This window comes from Hemitrygon akajei, chromosome 11, assembly GCF_048418815.1.
Source record: "Hemitrygon akajei chromosome 11, sHemAka1.3, whole genome shotgun sequence".
Lineage (NCBI taxonomy): Eukaryota > Metazoa > Chordata > Chondrichthyes > Myliobatiformes > Dasyatidae > Hemitrygon > Hemitrygon akajei.
The window spans coordinates 4,214,244-4,231,898 of NC_133134.1; the positions used below are offsets into that span (position 1 = coordinate 4,214,244).

The 17,655-nt window shown below is 45.0% G+C and overlaps 1 protein-coding gene and 1 long non-coding RNA gene across 3 annotated transcripts in view; one reads left to right on the top strand and one right to left on the bottom strand.

The window, feature by feature from the left end:
* LOC140735246 (uncharacterized) overlaps nt 1-16,756 on the bottom strand; it is a 110,197-nt gene extending 93,441 nt beyond the window's left edge. Inside the window, exons 1-2 of the long non-coding RNA XR_012100728.1 lie at nt 16,689-16,756; nt 5,765-5,918 (exon numbers count right to left, since the gene is read on the bottom strand). This is a non-coding gene — a long non-coding RNA (uncharacterized lncRNA). The remainder of the gene's footprint in view (nt 1-5,764; nt 5,919-16,688) is intronic.
* Nucleotides 16,757-16,828: 72 nt separating this feature from the next.
* The window catches only part of tbc1d24 (TBC1 domain family, member 24), a 130,239-nt gene continuing 129,412 nt past the window's right edge, over nt 16,829-17,655 (top strand). For both annotated transcript variants that reach the window (XM_073060080.1, XM_073060079.1), the window contains exon 1: nt 16,829-16,890. The gene's annotated coding sequence lies outside the window, so the exon portion shown is untranslated. The remainder of the gene's footprint in view (nt 16,891-17,655) is intronic.

Consider the following 17,655-nt stretch of genomic DNA (forward strand, 5'->3'; position numbering starts at 1 on the left):
TTATCTGGTTTGGGTGACTTATATACACTTTAGTCTTTCAGCTTTTTGAGCATCTTCTCCCTTGTAATTGTAACTGCCCACACTTTTCTTTCCTTGCACCCTTCAACATCTCGCATACTGCTAGTGTCTTCCACAGTGAAGACTGATGCAAAATACTTATTCATTTCATCTGCCATCTCCTTGTTCCCTGATATTATTTCTCAGGCCTCATTTTCTAGCAGTCCTATATCCACTTTCATCTGTCTTTTAATTTTTACATACTTGTAAAAGCTTTCACTATCCACTTTGATATTGTTTGCTAGCTTGCTTTCATATTTCATTTTCTCCCTTTAATGATTATTTTAGTTGCTTTATGTAGGTTTTTAAAAGCTTCCCAATCCTCTACCTTCCTGCTAATTTTTGCTTTGTTGTATGCCCTCTCTTGTGCTTTTACATTAGCTTTGACTTCCCTTGTCAGCCATGGTTTGTACTATTTTGCCATTTAAGTATTTCTTTATTTTTGGAATATATCTATACTGCACTTTCCTCATTTTTCCCAGAAACTTGTGCCATTGCTGCTCTGCTGTCATCTCCTTCCAACTTACTTCGGCCAACTCCTCTCTCTCATACCACTGTAATTTCCTTTACTCCACTGAAATACTGCTTTGTCAGAGTTTACTTTCTCCCTATCAAATTTCAAGTTTGACTCAATCATATTGTGATCACTGCCTCCTAAGGGTTCTATTACCTTAAGCTCCCTAATCACTTCCAGTTCATTACATAACACCCAATCAAGTATAGCTAGTCCCCTAGTAGGCTCAATGTCAAACTATTCTAAAAAGCCATCTTGTAGGCATTCAGCAAACTCACTCTCTTGACGTCCATTACCAATTTGCTTTTCTCAATTGACTTGCATGTTGAAATTTCCCATGACTATCATAACAATCCCCTTTTGATATGCCTTTTATATTGCCCATTGTAATCTGTGCTTCACATCCCAGTGACTGTTGGGAGGCCTGTGTATAACTGCCATCAGGGTCTTTCTACCCTTGCAGTTTCTGAACTCAACCCACAAGGATTCAACATTTTCCAATCCTATGTCACATCTTTCTACTGATTTGATGCCATTCTTTACCAGCAGAGCCACACCATCCCCTCTGCCTACCTTCCAATCCCTATGATATAACATGTGATCTTGGACAAAACGATAAGAAAGGAAAAGATTAAATATGAGGGCAGACTAGCCAATAATATAAAGCAGGATACTAAAGCTTTTTCAGTTAAATAAAGAGTAAAAGGAAGGTGAGAGTTGATATTGGACCACTGGAAAATGATGCTGGTGAGGTAGTAATGGGGGACAAAGAAATGGCAGATGAACTTAATGGGTATTTTGCATCTGTCTTCACTGTGGAAGACACTAGCAGTGTGCCAGAGGTCTGTGAGTGTCAAGGAGCAGGAGTGAGTGCTATTGATAGATAGATAGATAGATAGATACTTTATTCATCCCCATGGGGAAATTCAACTTTTTTCCAATGTCCCATACACTTGTTGTAGCAAAACTAATTACATACAATACTTAACTCAGTAAAAAATATGATATGCATCTAAATCACTATCTCAAGAAGCATTAATAATAGCTTTTAAAAAGTTCTTAAGTCCTGGCGGTAGAATTGTAAAGCCTAATGGCATTGGGGAGTATTGACCTCTTCATCCTGTCTGAGGAGCATTGCATCGATAGTAACCTATCGCTGAAACTGCTTCTCTGTCTCTGGATGGTGCTATGTAGAGGATGTTCAGAGTTATCCATAATTGACCGTAGCCTACTCAGCACCCTTCGCTCAGCTACCGATGTTAAACTCTTCAGTACTTTGCCCACGACAGAGCCCGCCTTCCTTACCAGCTTATTAAGACGTGAGGCGTCCCTCTTCTTAATGCTTCCTCCCCAACACGCCACCACAAAGAAGAGGGCGCTCTCCACAACTGACCTATAGAACATCTTCAGCATCTCACTACAGACATTGAATGACGCCAGCCTTCTAAGGAAGTACAGTCGACTCTGTGCCTTCCTGCACAAGGCATCTGTGTTGGCAGTCCAGTCTAGCTTCTCGTCTAACTGTACTCCCAGATACTTGTAGGTCTTAACCTGCTCCACACATTCTCCATTAATGATCACTGGCTCCATATGAGGCCTAGATCTCCTAAAGTCCACCACCATCTCCTTGCTATTACAAAAGAAAAAGTGCTAGGCAAACTCAGAGGTCTTAAGGTGGATAAGTCATCTAGGCCATTGGACTACATCCCAGAATCCTGAGACAGGAAGCTGAAGAGATAACAGATGCATTGGTCATGATCTTTCAAGAATCACTTGATTCTGGCATGGTCCCGGAGGACTGGAAGATTGCAAATGTCGCTCCACTCTTTAAGAAGGGAGGAAGGCAAAAGAAAGGAAATTTTAGGCCAGTTAGCCTAACCTCAGTGGTTGGGAAAGTGTTGGAGTCTATTATTAAGGATGAGGTTTTGAGGAACTTGGAGACTAATGTTAAATAAGTCAAAGTCAGCAAGGTTTCGGTAAAGGGAAATCTTGCCTGACAAATCTATTAGAATTCTTCAAGGAAATATCAAGCAAGGAGGACAAAAGAGAGGCAGTGGATGTCATTTACTTGTGTTTTCAGAAGGCGTTTGATAAGGTGCCACACTTAAGGCTGCTTAATAAGATAAAATCCTATGGTGTCACAGGAAATATACTGGCATGGATAGAGGAATGGCTGACAGGTTGTAGGCAGCAAGTGGGAATAAAAGGGAGCCTTTTCTGGATGGCTGCTGGTAACTAGTGGTATTCCTCAGGGGTCAGTATTGGAACTGCCACTTTTCATATTGTTTGTCAATGATTTAGATAATGGAATTGATGGCTTTGTGACAAATTATCAGATGATACCAAGATAGTTGGAGGGTAGGTAGTGTTGAGGAGACAATGCAATTGCAGCAGGACTTAGACAAATTTGAAGAATGGGCAAAAAAGTGACAGATGGAATATATTGTTGGGAAATGTATGATAATGCATTTTGGTAAAAGGGACAATAGTACAGAATATTATCTATAAGGGGAGAAGGTTCAAACATCAGAGGTGCAGAAGGACTTCGGCATCTTTGTGCAAGATTTCCAGAAGGTTAATTTACAGGTTGAGTGTGTGGTAGAGAAGCCAAATACAACGTTGCCATTTATTTCAAGGGGAATAGAATATTAAAGCAAAGAGATAAAGCTGAGCCTTTATTAAATACTAGTCAGGCCGCACTTGGAGTATTGTCACCAGTTATGGGCCCCACATCTCAGAAAGGATGTGTTGTCATTGGAGAGAGTCCAGAGGAGATTCGCGAGGATGATTCCGGAAATGAAGGGGTTAACATATGAGGAGCATTTGGCAGCTTTGGACCTGTACTCTCTGGAATTTAGATGAATGTGGGGGGATCACATTGAAACCTACCGAATGTTGAAAGGACTAGATAGTGTGGGTGTGGAGAGGATGTTTCCTACGGTGGGGGTACCCAGAACTAGAAGGCACAGCCTCAAAATTAAGTGCTGAACCATTAGAACAGAGGTAAGGAGGAGTTTTTTTAGCCAGAGAGTAGTCAATCTGTGGAATGCTCTGCCACAGACTGCGGCAGAGGCTGTCCATGCATATATTTAAGGTGGAAGTTGATCGTTTTCTGATTGGTTAGGGCATCAAACAATAGGATGAAAACACAGGTGTATGGGGTTGAGTGGGATCTGGATCAGCCATGATGGAATAGCAGAGCGGACACCATGGACTGAATGGCCTAAATATGCTCCTATGTCTTACTGTCTTATGGTTTAACTGGTATGTTATTGGAATACCAGAATAATGTGGGCTGCCTTAACAACTATTGGGCGGTAGCACTCACATCAACAGTGATGAAATGCTTTGAGAGGTTGGTTATGACTAGACTGAACTCCTGCCTCAGCAAGGACCTGGACCCATTGCAATTTGCCTAACGCCACAATAGGTCAATGGCAGACGCAATCTCAATGGCTCTTCACACAGCTTTAGACCACCTAGACAACACAAACACCTATGTCAGGATGCTGTTCATCAACTATAGCTCAGCATTTAATACCATCGTTCCCACAATCCTAATTGAGAAGTTGCAGAATCTGGGCTTCTGTACCTCCCTCTGTAATTGGATCCTCGACTTCCTAACCAGAAGACCACAGTCTGTGCAGATTGGTGATAACATATCCTCCTCGCTGACGATCAACACTGGCGCACCTCAGGAGTGTGTGCTTAGTCCACTGCTCTAATCTCTGTATACACATGACTGTGTGGCTAGGCATATCTCAAACACCATCTACAAATTTGCAGATGATACAACCATTGTTGGTAAAATCTCAGGTGGTGAAGAGAGGCCATACAGGAGTGAGATATGCCAACTAGTGGAATGGTACTACAGTAACAACCTGTCACTCAACGTCAATAAGACGAAAGAGCTGACTGTGGACTTCAGGAAGGATAAGATGAAGGAACACGTACCAATCCTCATAGAGAGATCAGAAGTGGAGAGAGTGAGCAGTTTCAAGTTCCTGGGTGTCAAGATCTCTGAGGATCTAATCTGGTCCCAAAATATTGATGTACTGTAGTCATAAAGAAAGCAAGACAGCGGCTATACCTTACTAGAAGCTTGAAGTGATTTGGCATGTCAACAAATACGCTCAAAAACTTCTATAGTTGTACCATGAAGAGCATTCTGACAGGCTGCATCACTGCCTGGTATGGAGGGGCTACTGCACAGGACCGAAAGAAGCTGCAGAAGGTTGTAAATCTAGTCAGCTCCATCTTGGGCACTAGCCTACAAAGTACCCAGGACATCTTTAGGAAGCAGTGTCTCAGAAAGGCAGCGTCCATTATTAAAGACCTCCAGCATCCAGGGCATGCACTTTTCTCACTGTTACCATCAGGTAACAGATACAGAAGCCTGAAGGCACACACTCAGCAATTCAGGAACAGCTTCTTCCCCTCTGCCATCCGATTCTTAAATAGACTTTGCAGCTTTGGACACTACCTCACTTTTTTAATATACAGTATTTCTGTTTTTGCACATTTTTTAAATAATCTATTCAATATACGTAACTGATTTACTTGTTTATTTATTATGTTTTATTTTATCTATTATTTTTTCTCTCTCTGCTAGATCATGTACTGCATTGAACTGCTGCTGTTAAGTTAACAAATTTCATGTCACATGCTGGTGATAATAAACCTGATTCTGATTCTGAATGTGGAAGGAAACCAGAGCACCCAGGGGAAATTCATGTGGTCATGGGAAGAATGTACAAACTTGTTACATACAAATTGAACTTTGAATTCTGACACTCTGAGCTGTAATAGGGTTGTACCTTCCACTAAGCTACCATGGTGCCCATTATATCTATTTATTGTTTGAGTTTGTTCTGACAAGCAAACACATACAGTATGTCTCCGTGCATACCAGAAATGGTATGGTGCATCAGCCAGAAATCTTGCCATTGCTTTAGCGTTCGTCTGTTTCTTACAAGGCTGAGTTGCTAACTCTATGCTCAACCCAGCACGGATGGAAAGCATGCAAGAAGCCGCCCGGATTCAAATCCGGAACCACTCATCTTGATGTCTGGTGCAGACGCCACTATACCACTGGCTGGCCATATACATCTGCATGGCTCCCTTAATCAAACTTAGGGCCTCCCTTACTCTCAAAAATCATACTACACAAGACATTTTGGTACTTAAGCTTACCAGGCGGAATTGAAGGTTAGGTCGATTTCAGTGGAAGGTTCCTTTTCTAGAAAGGACAGTCCTTTGATTAACTTTCAAACACTTTCTCAGCCCTGACAGCAGCTCAGTATAGAACTTCTTGTGTTTAAAACATGTTCTTTTTTCAGCTGATTTCCTGTGATTTAAGGGGAGTACAAATTACAAAGGAGAAATCCATGTGATATATTAAAAGATTAATTTATTATTCCATATCACATGAATAAATGAAGTTACTTCCCCTTACATAATTTATCTGGAAATGTCTTTTCCTTAAAAACAAATTGGGATATTCTGGGATATTGAAGCATTTGATCTTAATTATTTCAGGAAGGATCCAAGGGTATCTCACTGGTTCTTACTGGTAAGTTCAGCAACTTAAAAAAAAACGATTTTAAATGGAGCACTAAATATAATAAAATGTCACATGAACTTTGTCAAATAATCATTGGTGCTGATTCTCAGGAGATGCTAAACTCCTTGTTTTAAGCGTTGACTGAAAAGAGGAATAGACAAGCATAGAGTATTAGAGAGGGAATTTCAGAGCCTTGTCAGTCGAAGGCAGATGGTGCAATGATTAAAGTCAGGATGCACTAAAGCCTGAAATTGGAGAAGTAGTGTGTTACTCAATGGCATTGAGGAAGTTACAAAGGTACAAAAGCAAAAGATGATTAGGGTGATTTGAAAACAGGGAAGAGAATTGCTTAACCAGGAGCCAGTGTAGGCCATCAGGGATCAGTGATAATCAAATGGAACTTAGTTAGGATATGGACTTTGGAGTTTTGGATAACCACATACTGTATATGCTGAAGGCTGAATATAGGGCCTGGCTAAGAAGGCATGAAATATTTATTTTTAACATAACTCATGTGATTTTCTTTTCCTGGCATCTTTGCTACATCAAAGGCTATTCAATATCCTTTCTATTTTATATCCTTACATGTATGACAATTGATGATTAGCCTGATGCCAAAAGAGCTTGCTTGCTGATGTGTTTATTAAACTGTGAAGAGCTTTAATAGAGTCCTATGTGTTGGAAGTTAGAGAACTACCAAATCTACAGACATGTGTAGTGTGGCAATAAATTCAATTCAGACTGGACCTTTGTGATTCTGTTGCCTTCTTACATTCTTTATGATTTTCTCTTCTGATTATTTCTATTTAACATTTCTCTACAATTTAGCATCCTTTCTAAAGTAAGGCATTTCTTCATAACACAAGTGCCTGTGCAAAGTATATCTTCAAACTCTCAACTCTTAGAATACTGTGGATTTGAGTTTAATAGAGAACTTGAATCCACAGTATGCTAAGAATTGTGAGTATTACTGACTGACCTAAGGTAAAACCTGCAAGACCATAGAAGCCTGCAACATTGAAGAAGGTTATTTAAAAATCAGGGCCAAAGGAACTATCTAATGCATCCAATGCAATAGGAGTTTGCTTAGTCCTGAAAAAAAGAGCTTTCCAGATCTTGGTCTGCATTCCTATGGCCTGCAGTAATATCAGAATCAGGTTTATTATCACTGATATATGTCATGAAATGTGTTTTTTGTGGCAGCAATACAGTGTAAGACATAAAATTATGAAAAGTTACAAAAATAAATAAATATTTCAAAAATCAAATAACAAGGTGGTGTTGAGGGGTTCATGGACTGTTCAGATATCTGACGGAGGGAAAGATGTTCCTAATTTTATGCTATCTTGTGGATTTCAGCATTTAACACAATATTCCAGTATTCCAGCTGTGGTTCAGCCAATAATTTATCAAGGAATAGCATATTTTCCTAGTTTAAAAAATGTGCCTTTCCCAGATCATTTGAAAATAATTGTGAATTATTTACTGTATGAGGGCTGCAATGTCTACCTATGCTGTATGCATTTTGGTTTATGAATTTTATCTGCTTTCAGTAAGTACAGGCACATTAGTGCATGGTGAGATAGATGCTGAGTTTTGTGATTAGCTTATTATGGATGTGTGTGGTATAACATTTGGCGGATATCTCCTCACTGTTGCCAGGATACAGTTCAACAGATAACTGATACTCAGCCAAACATATGAGAATTCTTTTGATTAGTGAGTTTGGGGACTGAGGAAGGGCAAGCTTCCTCATTGTAGAAACCATTAAACGTAATCCTGATTCCATCCTTCTCTATTATACATGCAAATTTCACTGGTCTGGTCAAGAATGAATGACATGTTGGTAAATTCTACCAACTGGTCCAACATAAAAGTTGGAAGTTCATATTATCCTACACCATAGAATGGGTCCAATGGGGAAGGTGTGGGAGAGGGAGGGGGGTTGAAATAAGAAACTGGGAGGTGAATCATGGAAAAGGTAAACAGCTGAAGAAGATGGAATCTGATAGGAGAGGAGAGTGGACCTTGGGAGAAAGGGAAGGAGGAGGGGTACCAGAGAGAGGTGATAGGTAGGTGAGAAGGAGTAAGAGGGAAGCCAGACTGGGGAATGGAAAAAGATAAAGGGGAGGAGGGACAAATTACCAGAAATTAGAGAAATCAGTGTTCATACTGTTAGGTTGGAGGCTACCCAGATGGAATATGAGGTGTTGCTCCTCCAACCTGAGAATAGCCTCTTCATGGAAGTTGAGGACGCCGTGGGCCGATATGTCAGAATGGGAATGAGGAGTGAAATTAAAATGGTTGGCTGCTGGGAAATCCTGTCTTTTACAGACAGAGCAAAGCTTCTCTAGAGCCAGTGGTGCAGGGTCTAGTTGCTAGAAGAACATAAACACGAGCGATTATGCAGATGTTGGAAAGCTTGAGTAACTCACACAAGATGCTGGGGAAACTCAGTAGGTCAGGAAATATCTATGGAGAGGAGTCTCAGGCTGAAAAGACAACTCTTTACTCCCATACATAGATGCTGTATGACTTGCCGAGTTTCTCCACCATTTTGTGCTAGATGACCTTTGCTTTACAGTTGTTTAGTGTAAGGCACAGTCTCCCATATGCTTCTACAAATGGGTCAGCTTTGTCTTGAAGCTTGACCTCCAAGTGTACATATCCACCACCTTTCAATGTAACTGAGGTTAAACTGACAGAATTGATGGAAATTGAACAACTTCCCACTTCAGAAGAGATGCAGAAACTGAATCTAGAGCAAAAATACAAGTTGTTAGAGGAAAGAAATGGTGGGTCAGTGAGGATCTGTGTAGGCAAGCAATTTTTTTTTGGTAGATTAATTCATCTAGTCTAGTTTTGAGGTGTGAAGTGGCAAGGTATTTCTCTCAACCAGTTCAAGCTCCAGGTCCAAATCAGTCTCAATGAAGACATTCAATCAATCCTGCTGGATGCAGATAATGGTAATAGAATCATTTCAAGCATGTATAAGGGGTTGTCAAATCTTAAAACACATTAGACTTCATACATTAAAACAAAATGGGAGAAGGAAGGAGGGTTAATTATATCTGAGGAAGAATGGACAACAATATGGAGGTATCAATGGAAGTGTACCAGTTCACAGAAATGGAGGGAGTTTGGATGGAAAAACTTGATAAGATATTTTATTACACCCTCTCAGAAATCCCATTATGATAGTAACCTCCCTGTTTGCTGGAGAAATTGTGGAAATCAAAATGCAAATCATTATCATATTTTTGGGACTGCCCTGTTATCAGAAACTATTGGAAGGGGATACACAATGCCCTACAAGACATCTTTAAATGTGAAATACACTTAGAGAGTAAGACCATATATTTTGGATATATACCTCAAGAATGGTTGAAAAGAGATAAATATTTAATGAATATACTGTTTGATGCACCATCAATAACTCTCGGAGACGTGAGTCAAGGTAGGCTTTTATTAGCTGGAAGAAAGCACCGTCAGCAGCAAGAGCCCACCACACAACATCCTGAAGACTGAGGGAGGAGCAGTGCCTCCATTCGCCTTTATACAGGGGTCTGTGGGAGGAGCCACAGGAGCAGTCAGCGGTGGGGGGGGGGGGGCATGTCCAGACAGATATATGTAGTTCACCACATTCACCCCCCCTTTGTTTTAAAAGAGAGTCCCCATGGGGCGAAGTTTCTTACAAGTATATTTACAGGTTAAGTCTATCAGGTGGTCAAATCTGTCGCTGCAATCTACGTAGCACTGGCGGTGATTGCACTGGTGCTGGTGGTGATTGCACTGGAGACGGTGGTTGTGCTGGTTCCGGCCTGACTGGAGGTGTCAGCCCATTAGGCATCAGTGATCCCTCATGCGTGTGCAAGGCGCCCGGTATGGGAGTGCCGTGAGGAGTCTGTGTAGGGCTTGGTGTGCGCGGTGTCAGGTGGGTATACACCTTGGTGAGTACAGGGTTCGTAGTTTCTGTGGAGTGTTCGGGGTAGTGGTCTGCTGTTCCTGCGGGCGCCAGGTCGCGGATGGAGACCGTGTCCTCCCGCCCATCAGGTAAGACCACGTAGGCATACTGGGGGTTTGCATGTAGTAGGTGAACCCCCTCTACAGCGGGGAGTATTTATTGCTCCACGCATGTTTCCAGAGCAGCACTAGCCCTGGGGACATCAGCCAAACCGGTAGGGTGGTCCCAGTGGCAGACTTCCTGGGAAAAGAAAAGAGGCGCTCATGAGGGGTGGCATTGGTGGACGTACATAAGAGAGCGGATGGAGTGGAGTGCCTCGGGGAGGACCTCCTGCCATCGAGAGACCGGCAACCCCTTTGACTTAAGGGCTAAAAGTGTAGCCTTCCACACTGTAGCATTCTCCCTCTCCACCTGTCCATTTCACCAGGGATTATAGCTCGTGGTCCTACAAGTAGCAATGCCCCTAGCCAGCAGGTACTGGCGCAGCTTGTCACTCATAAAGGAGGACCCTCTATCACTGTGGATATAGCAGGGATATCCGAACAGAGTGAAGAGCTGGCGCAGGGCTTTTATGACGGACGTGGCAGTGGTGTCAGGGCAGGGGATGGCAAAGGGGAACCGCGAGTACTCGTCGATAATGTTGAGAAAGTAGACATTGCGGTCAGTGGAGGGAAGGGGGCCCTTATAGTCAACACTCAGTCGCTCAAAGGGGCAGGTGGCCTTGATAAGTTGCGCCTTTTCAGGACGGTAGAAGTGCGGTTTGCACTCAGCGCAGACTTGGCAGTCCCTGGTCATCGTCCTGATGTCCTCAAGGGAGTAAGGCAGGTTTCGGGCTTTCATGAAATGGTAAAATCGGGTGACCCCCCGGGTGGCAAAGATCTGCATGGAGGGCGTATAGCTGGTCGAGCTGAGTGCTGGCACACGCTCCCCGGGATAGGGCATCAGGGGGCTCATTGAGCCTTCCAGGCCGGTACAGGATATCATAGTTGTAGGTGGAGAGTTCTATTCTCCACCGCAAAATTTTATCATTTTTGATTTTGCCCCGCTGTTGGTTGCTGAACATGAACATAACTGAACGCTGGTCGGTCAGCAAGGTGAACCTTTTGCCGGCGAGATAGTGCCTCCAGTGCCTAATAACTTCCACTATGGCCGGGGCTTCTTTCTCCACCGCGGAGTGCCGAATTTCAGGGCCTTGAAGGGTATGAGAGAAGAATGCTACTGGCCTGCCTGCCTGATTGAGGGTAGCAGCCAGCGCGAAGTCGGAGGTGTCACTCTCTACTTGGAAGGGAATGGTCTCGTCCACCGCATGCATCGTTGCTTTGGCAATGTCCTCTTTAATGCGACTGAAGGCCGTGCGGGCCTTGGCAGAGAGGGGAAATGTGGTAGACTTGACCAGGGGGCGGGCCTTGTCTGCGTAATGAGGGACCCATTGGGCGTAATAGGGAAAGAAGCCCAGGCACCGTCTGAGGGCTCTGAGGGTGGTGGGAAGAGGGAGTTCTAACAGGGGGCACATACGGTCGGGATCAGGGCCAATGACCCCGTTCTCCACGACATATCCAAGGATAGCGAGTCGGGTGGTTCCCAACACACACTTGTCCCTGTTATAGGTAAGGTTCAGAGCTTTGGCCACTTGGAAAAATCGTTGGAGGTTGGTGTTGTGATCCGGCCAGTCGTGACCGCAGATGGTGATGTTATCCAGATATGGAAATGTGGCCTTCAGTTGGCACTGGTCCACCATCCGGTCCATTTCCCTCTGTAAGACAGAGACACCATTTGTGACACCGAAGGGGACGCGCAGGAAGTGATAGAGCCTACCGCCCGCCTTGAAGGCGGTGTAGGGGCGGTCCTCCGGGCAGATGGGGAGCTGGTGGTAAGCGGATTTCAGATCTATGGTCGAGTACACCTTGTACTGAGCTATCTGGTTGACCATATCCGCGATGCGGGGTAGGGGGTATGCATCAAGCTGCGTGAACCTATTGATGGTCTGGCTATAGTCCACGACCATCCTATTTTTTTGCCTGGTCCGAACAACAACCACCTGGGCCCTCCAAGGACTTGTGCTTGGCTCAATGATCCCCTCCCTGAGCAGCCGCTGCACTTCCAACTGAATGAAGGCCCTGTCCCACGCGCTGCACCTCCTGCTTTCAGTTGCCACAGGTTTACAGTCCAGGGTCAGGTTGGCAAACAGCGGTGGGGGAGGGATCTTGAGGGTGGAGAGGCTGCAAGTGGTGTCCGTAGCGCAGCTATCGGCATGGTGCTGGGTGGGATGTGCGGGTCGGTGTGTGTGTGTGTGTGTGGTCAGTAGCGGGGTATATGATGAAGTCCCACAAAACTGAGGATTTCTGACAGTGAGTGGTGGGAGGGGCCCGTCATACTCCATTGTCACACTTTTCAGGTGGCTCTGGAAGTCCTGCCCCAATAGCACAGGTGCACACAGTTGAGGCATGACCAGTAGCGCAAAGTCCCGATATTCTGTGCCCTACACCACCAATGTCGCTACACAACCCCCCCGGATGTCTGTGGAATGCGACCCAAAAGCATGGTGACTCTCTGGCTTTCCGGCTGTGTCACGAGTTCGCAGCATTGCACCGTGTCTGGGTGAATAAAACTCTCAGTGCTGCCCGTGTCAAACAGGCAGCTAGTCCTGTGTTCCTCCACCAGGATGTCCATCATTGACCTTGCAAGCTGGTGTGGGGCGCTTTGGTCGAGGGTTACGGAGGCCAGAGTTGAATCGCTGTCTTGGTGCCCAGTAAACACCCGTGGGTTGGAGGTAGGGCGAGGTGGCGCCGACAAAGATGGCCGCCCCCATGCCTCACACGCGGCGCTGCTCGACCCCGCTCGTGGTTTAGACTTACAGACCTTGGCGAAATGGCCCTTCTTTCCGCAGCTGGAGCAGGTAGCTTCTCGGGCTGGGCAGTGTTTTTGGGGGTGCTTTTCGAGTCCGCAGAAGTAACACTGCGCGGACTTGTGACTGGCAGCAGCTGTGGTCACTTCGCCGGAGGGTTTCGGGGAGTTTGTGGACTCGCGAGTGGAAGCAGCTGAGGTCGATTGGCCGGGTGGCGGGGTCTACGGCATCCACGGGGCTGGCGGGAAATCGCGTGGCTGGACAGTGTCAGCGTTGTGCAGAGCAGCCTCCAGCATGTCGGCCAGCTCGATTGCCGAGCATAAGGTAAGATCGGCGTTTTCCAGCAGTCACTGGTGCACGTACACTGACCTGATCCCCGTAACGAAGGCGTCTCGTACAAGGAGCTCCGCATGCTGTTCCGCCGTCAGTCGCCTGCAGTCGCAGGCCTGCACGAGTGTCTGTAGGGCCCGGACAAACTCAGCGCTCGACTCTCCGGCCCGCTGCCACCGCGTTGCTAAGCGATGTCTTGCGTAGACGGTGTTCACCGGCCGCAGGTATTGTCTTTTGAGGGTGTCCAGTGCCCCTTGGTAGGTTGGCAGGTCCCTGATAAGGGAGTATACCTTCGGACTGACTCTGGAGAGGAGGATTTTGTGCATGATAGCAGGCTCAGTCACGGAAGTCTCTTCCAAGTATGATTGGAAGCATGCAAGCCAGAGTTCAAAGACAATGGCTGCTTCTGGGGCTTGAGGATCAATGTCCAATTTTTCCGGACGTAAAATACTTTCCATGTTTTAAAATTCCAGCTAATAAAATTGATGCACCATCAATAACCCTTGGAGATGTGAGTCGAGATAGGCTTTTATTAGCTGGAAGAAAGCACCGTCAGCAGCAAGAGCCCACCACACAACATCCTGGAGACTGAGGGAGGAGCAGTGCCTACAATCGCCTTTATACAGGGGTCTGTGGGAGGAGCCACAGGAGCAGTCAGCGGGGAGGGCGTGTCCAGACAGGTATATGTAGTTCACCACACTGTTGGTAGCTGGTAAAAATACTCTTACTAGGAAATGGTTATCACAGGAGAGACCAACTTTAAACACATGGATGGAAATTACAATGGACATTTACAAAATGGAGAAGATAACAGCATCTGTTAATCATAAGCTGGAACAATTTGATTCATACTGGGAAAAATGGTTTAACTACATAATGCCTCATAGGCTGGATTTTATTCTCACAAATCAATGAATATGTTGTAAAAAAAAATCACTCCCTACTTGTACATAGTTCTTTCCTTTTGCTTGTTTTTTCTTTCCACTCTTTTCTATAAGTGTATACCTCAGATAAATACTTTGTGGAGATTTGTGATATATATGTATAGTGTCTGAAATACATCTTATGGAAATGTTTGTTTGATGATGAACTTCAATAAAAAAATTACAAAAAAAAAATATCCTGCTGGATGAACTCTGCACAGCCTGATGCAAAGTTTCAAACCAAACCTTTGACAATCCATTTCCTCCCACAGATGCTGCTCAACCAATTCCTCCAGCACAATGTTTGTGGCTCCAGATTCTCAGTGAAGGCATTTCCCTTTGCTTCTCCTTTGAATGCAAAATTGATATTGATTTATTATTGTCACCTGTACCAAGATGCCCTTGGGTCATGGGGCTGGAAGTCACATTCTCGATGTCTGTGAGTCTGAACCAAGGACTGAAGGCTGGAGGTCCAGACGTGGCTTGTTGGAGGCATGTCTGTGTTAGTGGATGAGTGGGTTTGAGGGAGAAAGGGGACTTGTTTGCTGAACAACGTGGGCATGCTATATTGGCACCAAAATGCGGGGTAACACTTGTTGGCTGCCTCCAGCCCATCCTTAGGTTGTTAACACAAACAACACATTTCACTGTTTATTTTAAAGTACATGTGATAAATGAATCTGAATCTGATACAGTGAAAAGCTTTCGTTTGCATGCCATCCAGACATAAATACCAATGATAAACACAAGAGATTTTGCAGAAGCTGAAAATCTTGAGCAACTCACACAAAATGCTGGAGGAACTCAGCAAGTCAGCCAGCATCTATGGAGGGGAATAAACAGTCAATGTTTTGGGTCGAGTCCATTCATCAGGACTGGAAAGGAAGAGGGCAGAAGGAAGGGAACAAAGCAGGCAGGTGATAGACACGGTGGTCAGCAGCACAGGAGCGCCGCAGGGAACCGTACTCTCTCCGGTCCTGTTCACCCTGTACACATCAGACTTCCAATATAACTCGGAGTCCTGCCATGTGCAGAAGTTCGCTGATGACACGGTCGTAGTGGGGTGTGTCAGGAATGGACAGGAGGAGGAGTATAGGAAACTGATACAGGACTTTGTGATATGGTGCAACTCAAACTACCTGCGTCTCAATATCACCAAGACCAAGGAGATGGTGGTGGACTTTAGGAGATCTAGGCCTCATATGGAGCCAGTGATCATTAATGGAGAATGTGTGGAGCAGGTTAAGACCTACAAGTATCTGGGAGTACAGTTAGACGAGAAGCTAGACTGGACTGCCAACACAGATGCCTTGTGCAGGAAGGCACAGAGTCGACTGTACTTCCTTAGAAGGTTGGCGTCATTCAATGTCTGTAGTGAGATGCTGAAGATGTTCTATAGGTCAGTTGTGGAGAGCGCCCTCTTCTTTGTAGTGGCGTGTTGGGGAGGAAGCATTAAGAAGAGGGGCGCCTCACGTCTTAATAAGCTGGTAAGGAAGGCGGGCTCTGTCGTGGGCAAAGTACTGGAGAGTTTAACATCGGTAGCTGAGCGAAGGGCGCTGAGTAGGCTACGGTCAATTATGGATAACTCTGAACATCCTCTACATAGCACCATCCAGAGACAGAGAAGCAGTTTCAGCGACAGGTTACTATCGATGCAATGCTCCTCAGACAGGATGAAGAGGTCAATACTCCCCAATGCCATTAGGCTTTACAATTCTACCACCAGGACTTAAGAACTTTTTAAAAGCTATTATTAATGCTTTTTGAGATAGTGATTTAGATGTATATCATATTTTTTACTGAGTTAAGTATTGTATGTAATTAGTTTTGCTACAACAAGTGTATGGGACATTGGGAAAAAAAAGTTGAATTTCCCCATGGGGATGAATAAAGTATCTATCTATCTATCTATCTATCTATCTAGATGAGAACAGGTGAGGGAGAAGGTGTGTTGGTGGGGAAGGAAGGACGAAGTAAGAAGCTGCGAGGGTATGCGACAGCTGCGAAGAGGTAAAGATACAAAAATATAAACAATTGTCTGCAGAATAAAGGGCGACACCACAAAGAAAGTGCAATACAGACAGGCAAAAAGGGTATAAGGGTCATGAGGAGTAGACTGAGAGATCAAGAGTTCATCGTTATACAAAGTTTCCTTTGGAGATCTGGTAACAGCGGGATAGAACCTGTACTTGAGCCTAATGAGGTGTGTTCTCAAGCTTTTGTATCCCTGCCTCACGGAGGAGCAGACTCACGTTCTGCTGAACCTAGATGTCTGCGATGCTGTTGTAAGCGAGTTTTTAATCGCGCTGGATATCGCCAGACTTGAAAACACGGCAATCAGTTCGACTTCACTTGTCGCAGCATCACCTTGATTTGGCCTCCACTAACAAGCTTTCTTCTGAGAGGTCACCCAACTCACATGCGCGGCGGAGGAATTATCTGGGGATTTTATTTAACCCAAGAAGTAAAGGAAACAAATTAATTTAGATTACCTCAGTCGCCTTTGATACCTGCTAGCGCCTGCGCATTCACGGGACGGGAGGTAGGGTGGGGGAGGGGCTGAACGGCGGCGGTTGGAAGAACGCATGCGCGATAGCGCCGCGAGCCTGTAGACGACCGGGGCTCGAAGCAGCGGCAGTTGTAAGGGCGCATGCGCGGCAAGGCAGGAGGCGACAACCGCTCGAGGCGGTGGCGGTGAGTGGCGGATGGTGGGAGACCGGGGGCACACTGACAGTATTGGCAGCTTTCTTTTAAAGTGCTTCATGGTGGGTTTATGAAGAGATCTGAGCGCTGTCCCCTCCTTTCTTCCCCCTCCCCGGAGATCAGTCTGGGTGTTTGTCGTGCCGGGCAGGCGGGAAGAGGCAGGGTCCCTCACGACTGTCCTCTCGTCGTCCTGTCCCCCACCCCTGCATTCGGGCTCGGTAATGTCAGTTCAAGAGAATCAGAATTGACTGCATTGGGGAATGCGCAGGTTCCCATTACAACAGTGTGCGGGTTGCAAATTAATTGTTTTTACCGCTGTGCAAGGATTTTCAAAACATGTTCAATGTCATTTTTGAAAAGTAGTTTAAGTTGTAATAACATCAGTACGGAAATTAGCTCATCGGCCCACCCTGTCCGTGACAGCTATCCAGTTACTGTCTATACTAATCTCCGTTTTCCAGCACTTGGGCTGTAGCTTCAGTGTGGTGGAGTTCAGATGTTTTTCTCAGTTGGATTTAAATGCTGCGAGAACATTTGCCTTCACCATCCTCGATAATAAAACGCCCCACTGTAAAGACTTAAAAACTGGCATAGTCCTGTAAAAAGAACTGGACCAATAAAAAAAAGGAGCAAGGGAGCGATGAAGGAAAGTGAGAAGGTATTTGGGAGATCTACAGGTTACAGTCATGGGTAATGATAGTGGTTTGATTAAAATGGGTGAAAATAAGGAGGTCAGAACTAGAAAGGCAAAGAAAC